The sequence below is a fragment of the Anabrus simplex genome, chromosome 10 (genome assembly GCF_040414725.1).
Source record: "Anabrus simplex isolate iqAnaSimp1 chromosome 10, ASM4041472v1, whole genome shotgun sequence".
In the NCBI taxonomy this organism is placed as follows: domain Eukaryota; kingdom Metazoa; phylum Arthropoda; class Insecta; order Orthoptera; family Tettigoniidae; genus Anabrus; species Anabrus simplex.
The window spans coordinates 118,078,226-118,093,765 of NC_090274.1; the positions used below are offsets into that span (position 1 = coordinate 118,078,226).

The 15,540-nt window shown below is 36.7% G+C and overlaps 2 long non-coding RNA genes across 2 annotated transcripts; one reads left to right on the forward strand and one right to left on the reverse strand.

The window, feature by feature from the left end:
• Window positions 1-1,048: 1,048 nt before the first annotated feature.
• LOC136881930 (uncharacterized) lies at window positions 1,049-11,243 on the reverse strand. Its single transcript, XR_010861048.1, has 3 exons — window positions 11,113-11,243; window positions 4,311-4,440; window positions 1,049-1,145 (listed from the first exon to the last, which is right to left on the reverse strand). It is a non-coding gene; the product is annotated as an uncharacterized lncRNA (long non-coding RNA).
• A 323-nt stretch (window positions 11,244-11,566) lies between these two features.
• Window positions 11,567-14,571, forward strand: LOC137502435 (uncharacterized). The gene is made up of 2 exons (XR_011018796.1): window positions 11,567-11,693; window positions 14,353-14,571. It is a non-coding gene; the product is annotated as an uncharacterized lncRNA (long non-coding RNA).
• The last annotated feature ends 969 nt before the right edge of the window (window positions 14,572-15,540 follow it).

A 15,540-nucleotide genomic window follows, 5' to 3' on the forward strand; every position in this document is an offset into this window, starting at 1 on the left:
GTGTCAGCGATTTAGGAATGAACCAGTCAGAGAAAGAAAGAAAGAAAGAAAGAAAGAAAGAAGGAAAGGAAGGAAAAATAAAGAAATAGAAACTTGCCTCACGAATGTACGATAAACATGAAGACTGTCACCGGCTATGTCCAACTTAGCAAAAAATGACTAGTAATATTATTGAATTGCATGCTGGAAAGGCAATGTGTATTCCAATAATAATAATAATAATAATAATAATAATAATAATTCTGATTATTATCTAGCAAGTAAAACAAATATGGCATAATACTGAGTGGTGCATTTGGAAGGCCATAAATTGTAACTGTTGGAACAAGCGCTCATGAAACTTGTGTCATGGGAGATATCTCTCCTTAGCTAACTAAACACAACATTTTTGATGTTGTAATCTTGTAAATTTGGAGCTTGAAGCTCAAAAAACCTGTAAATTACCGATCCTTAGGTTTTCTATTTTTGGTATAAAAATTGCTATTGTACCTAAAATTTTGTTCTTTCACAAGTGAAGAATTTTGTTTTTTAACATTTAATTTTCTGAAAAGAAATGTAACCTTTATTACAAAGTTTTAAATTTATCTTTGACTTTCAAAGATAGAACCATTCCAGCCCACACCTTCTTTCACCTCTGCCTGTTCCATGGAAAATCCGTAACAAATGTAATCAATAAGATTACAAAGGTGTTTCACTTGGAAGCAACTAGTAAAATACCCTGTAACAGTAACAAAAGAATGTATCTTACAGCTACTTTGCATTGGAAAATATTTACAAAGTCCTAAGTATTAGTAGGATTGATAAGAGCTCCCAAATGAGGTGTTTGGAGCAATCCTAACTGCAGCACAATTCATGTTGCAAGATCGGGGAAGAACTTGACGGAAAAATGAAAATTAGGTAAGTAAACAGTCAATTTTAAAAAAAAGTATATTTTCCGTAGGACTATCAATAGTGTGCACTGAAATGAAGGGTCAAACACTGATATCTGTTGAGCCATTTTCTAACCATTTTTATTACCTGACGAGCGCTTATCAAATTATGTACATTACCTGAAGAGAGTTTTCCTGTGTTGACCTTGGCTCTGTTAACTCTGATTTAATTTCTGCTTTCAGAGTTATCACTTCTGATATACAATCAATATTTTCCTGTGGAAAATAAGATATATTAGGTACAATCATAACATATAGCTACAAATATAGTCACAAACAAATGAGCATGTTACTACATTAAATGCCAGTATTGAAGTTACTTTCAAAATTTCATTAATATATAAGGAAGATTACTACAAGCAGAGGATTATTATAACCACAAGTTGTACATAGAATGTTACTATTTTTCCTCACTCCTTATGTGAGATAAAGAATGAGACTGAGTACAAAATATAAAAAGAGAAACGTTTTCTAGCCATACCAGAATATATACTACCAGGGATGGAATTGGTGTCATCTGGCACAGAATTTGGAAGGAAGCAGCCATAGGCATAAACACTAAATTATATGAATTGTTTCCATATGTACAGTCATATCAATCAAATCATTACAGTTGTTTGAATCAATTACAAGTGCCACAACTGTTCTAAATCATTTTTTGTTCTCAGCTTAGAGTTTGTTTACTGACAGATTAAAATACCTTGAAATATTGGAATCACATTCTCTACTCTGGTTTTGCCGAGCTCACAGGCGCTACATAAAGCATTAAGACAGTTCTGTTTCAAACAGCATATTGAAATGCTGCCACGTGTAAAATAAAAAATAAACATGACAGAAGCAGGCTTATCACCAGCGAAAGATGTGATGTAGCCCAAACTCAAAGCAACCACAAATGAAATATTTTACTACTACAATCATGTTATGTAGTGTTCTGTGAAGAACTGTGGGGATTAGGACACTGTCAGTGAAGAGTCAGCAGTGTTGGAGTGTTTATCTTCAGTTTCAGAAGATCTTATATGATCTACTATGAGACCTTTAAATTTCTCACTTGGATTCATAAAACCTTGTCAGCACTAAAGGGGGAGGGACTGTGATCAAAAGCTAATGTTCTAATATAAGTAAACCTATTAATGAAAGTAAATTACGGTATAAAGTTCTAGAATATACTGACTTGACCCATTCAATATAGAACCGACTTAACCCACTCAATATAGAAGAGAACAGTAACTGAACTAAGAAATGGATGAAAAGGATACATGAAAAAGGAGAGGGAAATAATGACAAGGAGGAGAGAAAAAATGTGTTTAATGTGCCTTAAGTCATCAAACTATCAGAGCCAACTAAGAAGGTGCATATTTTTAAAAAATTCTCAGAAATCATGTATTGTAGAGCCCTTAGACAAGGTTCTCTAAATACTGTAACATAGAGTCTGTCCTTTGTTTGTGAAATAAAATGAGCTAATCAGTATTCTCTTTTTCTAAATGGGTTCAACATCTGAACAAAATAATTATCTTGAGAGAACGTACATTCAGATTTTGAGCTATTTTATCTCTCGGATGCCATAGGAAAATCTGCTCTTTCCTTAACACACATTGTTCCAGCACATTGTGGATGTGAGGATAACCCAGAGTACATCACACCAGTATTGACATTTTGTTTAGCAGACTGGTGTATCCAGTCTCAAAAACACTGATGAAAGATTAGTGATTTAACTTCTTCTTAAGAAGTACAGACTAATTGAACCCCAACCTTAACATACTCACTAACAGTTTCTGTCATTGGCAAACATTTCTTTAACATAATTTTCATATCTGTACAAGTTTGAAGCAGTAGCATTATAAGAAATATTAAACCTAGAGTTCTTGATCAGGAGTGCACTCATATGCCAGGTTCAACTCTGACATAACAAGAAATACCAAAGTTAGAGATCTTGAACAGCAGTACACTCACATCTTGGATATGTTCAGACACCATTCTCTTCTGTAGTGCCTGTAACTCAGAACTCAAAAATCACACATTTATTCTGAGAATAGCATTCATTAATTGCAGAATTTTAGCTTTAAGTAACTACTGGGCTATATCTCATCTATAAATTAGCACTTCACAGTGCTTGCAATATATTTTATCACTGTCGGTCACGGTTATTCACTGAACATCTCTCTTCAAACTGTCAAGGTTTTCAAAGACCCTAAAGTGCCAGAATGATGTGCATGAATACAATTTCATGCCAGTAAAACTACAGACATATGCTGGAATAATTGAGCTTGTTCAAATACCTCTAGACTGAACCCGAATCACACTCGCAGACATGAAATTAGCATGTCATCCATTTACCCCCTGAGCTATCAGCCATTGAACTGAAAGCCACACACACAGAAAATTGCAATGGACTGTGATTAGAGTAGCAACAGACTGAGCAAGGAAAGATGATGAAAATATCTTGCATCTTCTCCAATATTTTCCACTGCATCTCCGCATTCATTAGGGTGTTTGCTTTAGGCAAACTATACTCACAGTAAACTTCCAAGGCAGAGTTTTACTAAGTGCTCATCCAACATTCATGTCATCATGGTAAAGAAGTTTAAATGATGCAAATCTGACCTGGAATTTCTTTTGGAGGACAAAATATGTTCTCCATAAGAGCAAGGGACCTACAGGCCATAAATTAATTCAATCTAGCACCCACCATTTTCAATTACCTCAGCAACTACTAGCACTGCAATTGGCTGATATGATAGGAAATGATGTCAATCCCACAAGGATTCCATTGCCAAACAATGCAGAATAAGGAAATGACATCAAACCGTCCAGAAATCCATTTCAATAACCAACAGAGGTAATCAATTAACAACAGTCAGTCAACGGGTATTTAACACTTGAAATGCCCTGAAGCCTCAATCTTGAGACACTACTAATCACAAATTTGTCACTAGCTGGACCTAACCAAGCCTCCTTCAACTTCAAGCCTGAAACATTCATTCAACTTTATGCCACTATCAAACATAGAATGCACTGCCATCTCCCTAGTAAATGCTAGAGGCCAACTGTCCACTCGGCAGCCCGTATCTGGTGGCTTATACCACCAGAACCATTTTCCTTGCTCTATGAATGATGTTTTTGTCACATGTTTGACCCATAGATGTACATCAATAGTGTGGTTTATAGTTCCTAAGGGTTGGCAGCTTTTTGTAGCACACTGTGGTGTATTCCCAGACAAACAAGCAAAACAGAGTCATACTACACATAGACGCTCATGCAGCACATGGTGACTGCTGGTGTTATTATTCAGGAAGCACATAGTAAATTATGGCCCTGCCAAACTTATTCAGCTACTAAGGGCTAATTAATGACCTCTGTAAAGTTATCTGGAATGAGACTTACAAGTGATGCAGTTGTTGTTCCTTCAAGCCAGGTTGGTTCCTCTTTGATCTTTACCTCCATGGCCATTTCACACTGCTACTGAAGTAGTTAGAAGATACTGGGATTGTTGATTACTTCCAATGACCTTACACTGAAACATAAGCCAGAAAAGTATATTACCTTATTGCTGTCATTGCTATTTGTCAACATACTAAACAACAAGCTTCTAATGTTATATGACAATCAATATTATGATCATACCAAAAACACTCAAAATTTTTCATGACTGTTGATATTGTGTCCATACCTAGAAGACCTCAAGTTTTCTATGCCTGATACTATGATCACAGCTAAAGACCTCCAATTTTATAAGACTTCTAATACAGTGATCACTTCCATAGGAAATATAATTTAACATATCTGTTGATATCAAGATCCCCTAGTTTTACATGACACCTTATATTGTATTATTATATAACATACAGTTTTATACAGAACTTAAACCACAACCAGAAGACCTTTCTTGTAAAAATGCACATTGCTTGTGATCGAAAAGCACAAGACTTCTTGAAAATTCAATGACTATTCTGTTTGCATATCACTCTGAACACCCCTGGTCCATATCTTGGAACCTTCCTACCATTTGTATCCTTTCCAATTAGCTTCAAAACTAACTGAACAAGTTCACGCTGCTTTGACATCTGTTCTATCAAAATTTTCCTTCTCAGGATCAAATTCTCTCAAACCATTCTCCTCTCATCAAGCTGATTCACTATCTCTTTATTTGAGACATGTTCTATCCATCTGATCTTCAACAATTTCTGATAACATGGCATTTCAAAGGTTTCAACTCTGTTTTTCTCGGCACTAGTTATTATGTGTTTTTTACTTCCGTATGATGTTGTAGTCCATATTTAGTGTAAACATAATTTTTAATTTTTTCAATCTGTTGAACCTAAAGAACATGATGGAGAACAGATGGGAGTTTAGGCAGGATTCAGTGATGATATATATCGATACTGAGAAGGCATTATGTCAGTTTACCACAGCAAGTAGTCTTGGATTCATTGATAAAAAAGAAGTCAGGAAGAGAAGAACCAGTTATAAAAGCCATAAATGGAAAGTAAGTAGTATGAAGACTATGATAGGACAAACAAACTGGTTCAAAGTAGAAACAGGACTTCCACAAGTATGTAAATTATCCCCTCTACTCTTCATTACAACCATGGATGTAATCCACAAAAGCACACAACAAGAAGGGAGAACCAAGGAGGCAAAGGCCTTGCTCTTTGCAGTTGACACAGTAATATGGGGAGAAGATGAAATGGAAGTACAAGAACAAGATACTGTATGGAATCACGAGATAGAGGAATATGGAATGAAAATAAGTGTGGAAAAGTGTACGATAGTAGTGGTGAGGAGAGGTAATAGAGAAGGGAGTGGGGATATTGAAGGAAATGGAAGACCATTAGAAGTTGTGGAAAGCTTCAAGTATTCGGGGAGATTAATTGCAGAAGATGAGAAAATAAATTAACAAATTAGAAAGAGAATTTAACAAGCCAAAGGGTTTTACCAATGTGTGAGAAATATAGTCTGTAACTGGGACGTCGGGAAAGAATGCAAGAAAATTGTGCATACAATGTATTACACACCAATCTTGACATATGCTTCAGGCACATGGACAACAACAAAACATGACGGAAGCAGAATGCGAGAGGCCAAGGTGAAATTTCATAGAGAAGTAATAGGGAGGGCATGAAGGGCTAAAATCAGAAACATAGAAATCCGGGAGTGAATTGGATTCCCTGAGCTGAAGGGCAAGATAGAGACCAGTAAGGTGAAACGGTATGGACACATGATGGGAATGGAAGAGGACAGACTTCCAAAGTGAGTATTTACAGAGAAAGTCATAAGAGAAATACATCAGGGAATGTCTAGAAAGGGGTGAATGGATATGAGGAAAGAGAGTACAGCGAAGAGTGGAGTAAAAGTAGAGGTAGGAACACGCGCATGCGTAACAGTCCTGAGACATAATGAAAAAGGACGGCAAAGAGGGGGATAGAATATAAACAATACTAATACAAGTCAAAAACAATCGAACCTCGATTCATCGTTCCCGGAACTCTCGTTTTCCCGTATTCATCGTTGAATTTATTCGATCCCAAAAATATTCCATATAAACCAATGTTAAATTTCCCCGCATCTATCGTTTCTCGAACTATCGTTTTATCGCATTGATCGTAGAAAAATATTTGTCCTCGGTCAAAATTTTCCCGCATTGTTCGATCGTATGTAAGAAAAATATACGCAAACTTTTTTTTTTTTTTGCATTTAGAGGGACTGCTCAATACTCTTAGCATATAATTGCGGCAACCTGTTACGCGAGAATGTACCTGCGATTCGGAGTTGGTAGTCTTGAAAAAGGGTACTGTAGGCTGGAGTGCGGTGCGCACGTCATTCACGAGCAACCTCACTACGAGCCTCCTGGTGCCAACGCTTCTTCTCGGCCCACTAATCGACCCCTAGAAGTATTCTTGTTTACAAGAATTAAAACGTAGACAACGCAAAACTTGAATTTTTCACCATTTTCTCTGTTGGTATAGGCTGACTAGGGCTGACAACGTCGTCTAAGAAAAGAGAAAAACACGCAGTGCGCCAGACACGTTTTAATTAGTCACAGGGTGATTAATCGTATCGTACCTTGTGGAGTATGTGGAATTCTAGATGCCTGTTGAGCGCTTTGTTGCCCTCTGCCTAACGGTCTTGAAAACAGGACCTAACCAAGCCAGATCAATAATCTTTTCTCATAGCCTAATCTTGTAACTAGTTCCTAAGTTGGCAGCTTCGCACAAGCCGCTCTGACATCATTCGAGATGTGCCGCGTTGAATTTCTAACCTCTGGTCAATCGTCTGAGCTGAGCTGCGGGAGCCACGCCATGTTGGGTATCCAACCTATGGTTCGGAAAGGGTCTACGGAATCTTTTCCTAAATGTAGGTTATCCACGCATATCTTTAATTTGCAATAAGAGTACTGATCTTAAAGGTTTTTCATTATTACGAAATGTTTAAGGAAATGTGAAACGAAACGGCACAAAAGTCACCCTTTTTATTTTCATCTCGTAGACTTATATCATGGTTGCAATATTTTCATACCGATATGAGCTAAATGGTTAGCACGAGTTGGTCTTTGGTTGAAGGGGTCTGGATTGGGTCGAAGATTTTAACTTTCCTGGGTTAATTCCAACGATCCGTAAGACCTGCACCCGGCTCCGGAGGCGACGCGCCGTTATTGTTGTTGTTTTTATAATAATAATAATAATAATAATAATAATAATAATAATAATAATATTTACATAACGAAAGATGTCCCAATACAGTACCCGTATTTTATTATTTTGCTTTCCCCCTATTTTCTAAGTTGCCCGCATTTATCGTTTTCCCGCATCCGCCGTCATTTTCCCCCTGCGCCCTGAAAAACGATGCATCGAAGTATTAATGTATGTTATAATCACCCCTGAAATAAAATACTTGCACATAGTTACATCTTGATGAGTGCTTATCTCTTTTCACTGGGAACAATTTCCGTGATCGTATAAAAGAAGGAAATTAAGCAGAATATGCCTCCCGAAAAGAGTGTTAATATCGTTTCTTAGTTGAACTCATTACGAACATTACTAACTCGCTTAGAAATTCGTCACACAATTCCACGAGTTTCAGAACTATTGTCAATGTTACAAACGAAAAAACGCACAGGAACAAGGCCTTTCAGCTGCTACGAAGCACGACGCAGTTACTAAAGTTGTTTTTTATAAATTCACAGCCTGCTACTTTTCACGGATTTCTTTTCTTCAAAACAGTAGACTGCTACTTGTTCGAGAACATCTCATTCAACGAAGTAGCAGTTGAGGTTGAACAGCTGACAAAAGCAAATACAGTAGAGACAATACCCGAAACATCCGGATTTAGCCTTGTTAAAAAGGGAGACAAGTCGCAAGTGGCGCTACTAGTGGCGCGAACCGAAAATTCGCGCTAAATTCATATATCAATTGAAATGTATATACAAAAATGGATAAATAAATTACGTCTAGAAAGAAAGTGTTACTAAGACATTACATTTAAAGTTGCTAAAGCAATTCTGGATAAATGAATGAAGAATTATTTAGCAGGTTATTATTTAAAAACTGACATTAGACATACAATCAAGATGTGAAATGGACTGCTGTGAAAGGACTTGATCTTTCACTTATGCATTACTTTTTTAGCTTTAGCATTCCTGCCTGAACGTTTACAGCTAGATTTGTCTTTTGTCTCATTTAAAAGCATTGTATCATCACATTAAAACACTTATCAAGAAAAATATCGGTACATTCCTTACAGACATGATTCAATGAATTTACATTCAAGAGCTGCACAATTTTCCTTTTAACCTGAAGCGTATTAACAGAAAGAAACTCTATAAATTTAGCTTCAAAAACATTCAAACTTTCCCTATAAGCAATACTTGCCATAATGCAATTATATTAGGGTAAGGCACATTTGCATCATCATCTTGTGTGTACAAAATATGTACATTTCTTAAATCACCCATATTTTCTTCAGTGCTTGACAACGCATTACTGCATTCCAAATGGTGTAACTTAGAATACAACCAGCCACACACACATGCGTATGTATTTTCTTGAATCAAATCAAACCCACAGATCACACTTACAACAACACATCGGTATTGAAGGTTAACTGCCGCACTTTACAAAAAAATACGCTTATTATATTATAAGCCAGTTAAAATGTGGGTCGCACAGGTCAGATGTTTAGGAAGTACTATAGAAATATCTTTTTAACTGGAAGAATATATATGTGCAAACACAATATGTACTTAAATTTTCTTGTCATGAGGGAAACGGAAGAAAGACCGCGAATCCTTCCGCACTACATAGTTATTGCAGCCAAACACAGCACGTGTCTTCCCACTCATATTGAGAGGAGAAATAAAGGAATGACACACGCTACAATTTACTTATGCCCGCTCAATGCAAACGCATAAATAACGCCAAAAACTTCACAAACAAATACAAGTGTTCTTATGACAGAATCAGTAACACTCAGGTCACTCCGCTAGATAGACCTCTAATGGCTGTCCCTCGATATCTCGCGGAGTGTCGCGTACCGTTTCTACTGTATTTGACAAAAGCACGGTGATAATCGATAATGTGATTATCGATACATATACCGGTCGAATTTCAAACACTGCATGTTGTATTACCAGCTACTATAGAAAGTCAAACAAATACGATTTTACCCCAGAAAGCATAACCAAGCGCGGATATTCAAAATCCGTACAATAATTGTTCATCCGTACAACCGTAAAACACATTCAAAATCCGCACATTTTACGAAAAAACCGGAATACATGGCAGGCATGGAGTGGTTCTTGATTCACTTTTCAACCCAGAAGAATGGAAATGGAAAATGAAGAAGAATCTGCTGAACTGAAGACAAAAATTTATACAATGCTACTATCAGTTCATTTCATCGAACAATGCCACCAACCTTTACTTCAGTGTCCTTTCTTTATTTTTCTGCGCATGTCATGACACAAACGAGTGGTGTTTACCAGAGCGCCCCTTGAAGGGAGTTCTGTGTCAAACAATTGGCTTAAATGGTTAGCAGTTTTTATTGTTCCCCAGGTGGTACGAAAACTGCCTGTGTTGAATACCTCGAGTATTGTCTCAGTGAATTCATTTCAGCCAATAGCAGTGTTCGTTAGTCACTTTGTGATGTAAACATAGTGCACTAACAATGAATACTACAATTTCTCCTACAGGTAACACAAGCTTTATTTCTGTGGCTAATTGAGTCGACTTGTATGCATTGCCAGGGAACAGATTTCTATGTAAACACAGGAAACTATGCTCAATTGTGTTTTGTATATTTCAACCTAGGAGACAATACTGAAGTGTGCCGTTTTTACTTGTTCTGGCCATCACAGGTTATTCTATTAATATATTATTGGTTTCACTTTCAAGTAACTACCCTTTACAGTTTCCACAGTCAGAATTTATTCCTGAAGATTGTTCTTCCATTCCTGCTAACTGATTAATTTTGCACTAGGCCTAACAAGTCCAAGGGAAAGGCAAGATTGGGTATGCAGCTGCATTAATTAAGGTTAATTAATGATAAAATGCGGAAACCATGGAAATGTTTTTCAGGGCTGCCGATCCTGGGATTCGACACCATGCTAACTCACCGCCACTCGCCCCTGAAAATCTTTTTTTACCTAAATCATCACGAATAAATACCGGATATAGCTGCTGTGGGGTTATGATGTGACACAGAAGAATCTCCATAACAACACTGATATAACAAGATACAGATATCCTAAATGGAAACCTCTCAAAATTTCGAACCCTACTACCAAATGTCGCAGCATACAGTGTAAAGAACTACTTAACATTCACAGCGTCACTATTAATTGCACACAGAGGTAAATGACACAGCAAAACAATCATTAAAATTATATACTACATATTGTAATTTCTTTTTGAAATTACCATCCGCATTTCTTCATCTGCGTTGCTCTTCAGAAAATAATCCTCATTCCATTAAATTTAGATAGGTACCGCTATACGATATACTGCTATTACACACGACTTGCCAGCACTAGCAACGCAAAGGCTGGGAGTTCTCAAAAAGCAAGCTAGTTACATATGCACATACATTTTTTTATGCTTCATTAAAAATAAAATTTAAGAAACTTAACAACATAAAATATTAAAAATATATGGAAGGCTGAAAATGAGAAGGATTAGTATTAACTTCTTACCGTTCTCAACTGAGATCTATAAATTTCGCAAAAGTAATTTATTGAACTTGAACATTACCGACAATATGGTAAGAGGTTGTGGACACAGTGTAAAATGATAGAAAAAACAATTCCTCAAAGAAGAAAATCCGTAACGCACTTAGCGGAATAAGCTGTACAATTGGCTAATACGTGCTTCATATAACAACATACCAGCCATTTCGAAACAAAACCGTATATTTGAATGTTGTTTAATCACTTAAACGAACTCTTGAAGAACGAATTTGATTTGTAACAGTCAGTAGAACAGGCGAATTTAGGAAAGGATGTATTGCCAGTGACAACTACAGAGTATACGACACCTACTGAAAAGAGCACTGGCGGCACAGGGTGCAATGTCCCGCTATGTCTGGCTCAAAGGATGTATAAGGGAGAAGGATCATCTCCGGGTGAGGAAAAAAAATTAAAAAAAAAAAAAAAAAAAAAAGGATACGAAAGCAGGTCCATAAGTCTTAACGTATGTGGATAGCCATGGAAGGAGGGATCAACTCACTGAACTTTACGATCCAATTCTTCGTATACTAACGGAAATAAAATCGTAGGTACGGTTTTTTATACATATATAGGCTACGGTACATGCATTATCATTATAGACCGTTATGCCTTTCAGCGTTCAGTTTATACGCCTCTGTGAATTTACAATACCGGCACGTCGCTACGATCCGCTCTCTTTGCAACTAGTGCTGTGGCCTCATTTTGTTCTATACCTCTTATCCTTAAATCGTTAGAAACTGAGTCTAACCATCGTCGCCTCGGTCTCCCTCAACTCCTCTTACCCTCCATAACAGAGTCCATTATTCTCTTAGATAACCTGTCCTCCTCCACTCGTCTCACATGACCCCAACACCGAAGCCGGTTTACGCATACAGCTTCATCCGGTGAGTTAATTTCTAACTTAGCATTTATTTCCCAATTCCGAGTACGGTACGGTACCCTCCTGCCATTGTTCCCATCTGTTTGTACCAACAATAATTCTTGCTACTTTCATGACTGTCACTTCTAACTTATGAATAAGATATCCTGAGTCAACGCATCTTTCCCTGCAGAAAAGCGAATTTAGTCTGAAAACAGACCGATGTAAACATAGTTTCGTCTCGGAGCTGACTTCCTTCGTACAGAACACTTGATTGCAACTGCGAACTCACTGCATTAGCTTTACTACACCTTGATTCAATCTCACTTACCATATTACCATCCTGGGAGAACACACAACCTAAATACCGGTACTTAAAATAATCTACCTGTTCCAAATTTGTATCATCAATCTGACAATCAATTCTGTTGAATTTCATACCTACTGACACCAATTTAGTCTTCGAGAGGCTAATTTTCATACCATATATTGTACCCGTCCAAATGGTGTTTTATAGAAATTAGAAAGGATGGTTTGATTTTCGTAATGCAATACGGGTCTACGCGTTAGCAAGCACCAGCTGATTACCGTGCCGTTCCGCTGCGGACGAGAGAGAACTGGGTCAGGCGATCAAGGTCACCACACGTCACAGGGTTTCCGTCACCTAGCGAGCCGGAAGCCAAGGGGAGTGACATTCTAGAAAGATCTGCTCCAAACTTGAAGAACGAATCACGCCGCAGAATAGCTGACGACCAATGAAAATTAGTGAAGATGTTGGATGGTCAGGGAAGCTTTCTAGAAAGACGTCGACCAGTACAGTTTCAGTGGAGAAAGTGAACAGTGTGGTTTTTAACTGACTACAATCTAATACTGCACGACGACTATGATATTTAAGGGTGGTGACGGTAGAGTAATCATGGTTTCATTGATTCAGTAGTTTCATTTTTTTTTTTTGCATTTTCTTGGAATATTGCTGTGTTGATTCAGTGATTGATAACCCCAGTTGTTAGTGAATTTCACGAGGTTACGAGTAATTCAGGTCTTCGAAATGAATTACGGGGGAATGAAGCCTAATAATAAGAATACTAATAATAATAATAAGAAGAAGAATGACGATAAGGATGCAATTAATTGGACAGTACGCAGCTCATCAAGAAGATGCTTTTAGGAGTAATAATCAGGGATATATTAATAATAATAATAATAATAATAATAATAATAATAATAATAATAATAATAATAATAATAATAATAATAATAATGAGTCGGAACAATTTGAAATGGTTGTTGAGAATTAAATATGAGCGACGATTGTGATGATAAATTTTTATGATGCTATTAGACAACATGGGACCACTAGGGTACAAGTTAGTCGTGAGGATATTGTGATTTATGGTGATATAATTAATTATTCAGGGAATAATAATAATAAACTTTCGCTCAACAACTTATATTATGTAAAGTAATGACTCGATAATTGTTTTATCTTTCCCTGAGGTTATGAATGCATTCTTCGAATTTTATTCATCCTATTTTTTTTTTCATTCACCACAGGTCATGGTGAGTCATTGCTATTATCTGCAAATAATGCGAGGGTCTTCTATCTAATTCTGAAGGGAGACACAATAATAATAATAATAATAATAATAGTAATAATAATAATAATAATAATAATAATAATAATAACCTTGACAATGTGATATAATCTGTAAATAAATAATTGGGGGAGTTTGTGTTATTGTGTGACAGCTTATCCATGTGTTTCAATAAGTGTCAATCCTTTTAGTGATTTTTCTTATGTGATTTATTGTCCAGTGGAATTTTTGTTTACGTTGATTGCGCGTTACGCTACGTGACACTCTATCTATCCACAGTGTATTAGTCAGTGAAAAATCGTTTAATGTGGTTTATAAAAGGAATACGGTCGAACGTAATCTATGAAAGAGTGGAAATTTGCCAAAGAATTTCCTACGGAATTTGTCAAAGAATTTTCAAAGAAAGTCATCAAAGAATTTCCAGTGGTATTGTAAAAGATTTTCCAGTTATGTTGTAAGTAGATTTTCTGAGTATTGGAAAAAGATTTTAGAAGTAAAAAAAAAGTATTACTGATTTCTCCAAAGCAAGATAAATGAAATTTTTAAGAATAAAAATAATTAATAATTTTGGAGAAAGAACATGGCAATTTAATGAGAATTAATTTATGGGAATTTACCCAAACTTTTATTAGGAGGTAGAAATAATTTGTAAAAATTTATCCCACAAGGGAATATTGTAATTTCATGATCTAATGTAGCACTATTGGTCATAACGACATTGTCGCTAACATTATGATTGGTCGAATGTTACAGTTCCATAAATGGAGGATTTGACCTTAGAGTATGACTTCGGATGGTGTTTAATTGAAGACAGGTTGAATCAAATGGAACCAATGAGCATGCTGTGGACTTATATTCATTTTGCAAACCAGAAGCAGTCGATTTGAGTTATATTTATGCAAATAGTTATTTTTCTTTTTCTTCTGCACTGTCCAGACTGTTTTATATTTTAATAAATGTTATTGTTATTTTGTTCTGATTTTTTTCATGTTATGTCACCTATCCAGTCACATATGGCCCTGCAAATAAAAATATTTCTGAAGGTCTGTCCCGAAACAATAAATTGGCCCTGCGAACGGTCCACCCTTTGGGACTCTCGCTCCGCCGACTGAGCGACCCCGGAAAATGGGACAATATATATTGCACCTATTTTCAATTTCCAAAATATTACAGTAGACTGCAGGTTTTCGGCACAATCTGCCATTAAGACCAAGTCGTCAACATGGGCCAGATTGCGTACTACTTTTCCACCTAACTTAATCCCTCCCTGCCACTTCATACCATCCAGCACATGATCCATGTAAACTACGAACAGCAAAGGTGAAATATTACAGCCTTGTCCAACCCCTGTAAGTATGCCGAACCAAGAACTCATTCGACCATCAACTCTCACTACAGCACAATTGTCAACATAAATGCATTTGATTCATTTTAATAATTTACGCTTAATACCATATTCCCCCAGTATGGCGAACATCTTTTCCCTCGGTACCCTCTCATATGCTTTCTCTAGATCTACGAAACCTGAACAAAACTGTCTATTCACCTCGTAACATTTTTCATTTACTGGTGCATACTGAAAATCGTATCATGACAGCCCCCTCTGTGGTCTGTAACCACAGTGGTTTTCATCCAACTTCCTCTCAACCACTGATCGCACCCTCCCTTCCAAGATTCCAGTGAATACTTTGCTGGTATACTAATAAATGAGATACCTCGATAGTTGTTGCAATCCTTCCTGTTCCCTTGCTTATAGATAGGTGCAATTACTGCTTTTGTCCAATCTGAAGGCACCCTACCAACACTGCATGCTAATTTTACTAATCTATCAAGCCATTTCATCCCTGCCTTCCCACTATACTTCACCATTTCAGGTCTAATTTCATCTATTCCTGCTGCTTTATGACAATGGAGTTTATTTACCATTCTTTCCACTTCCTC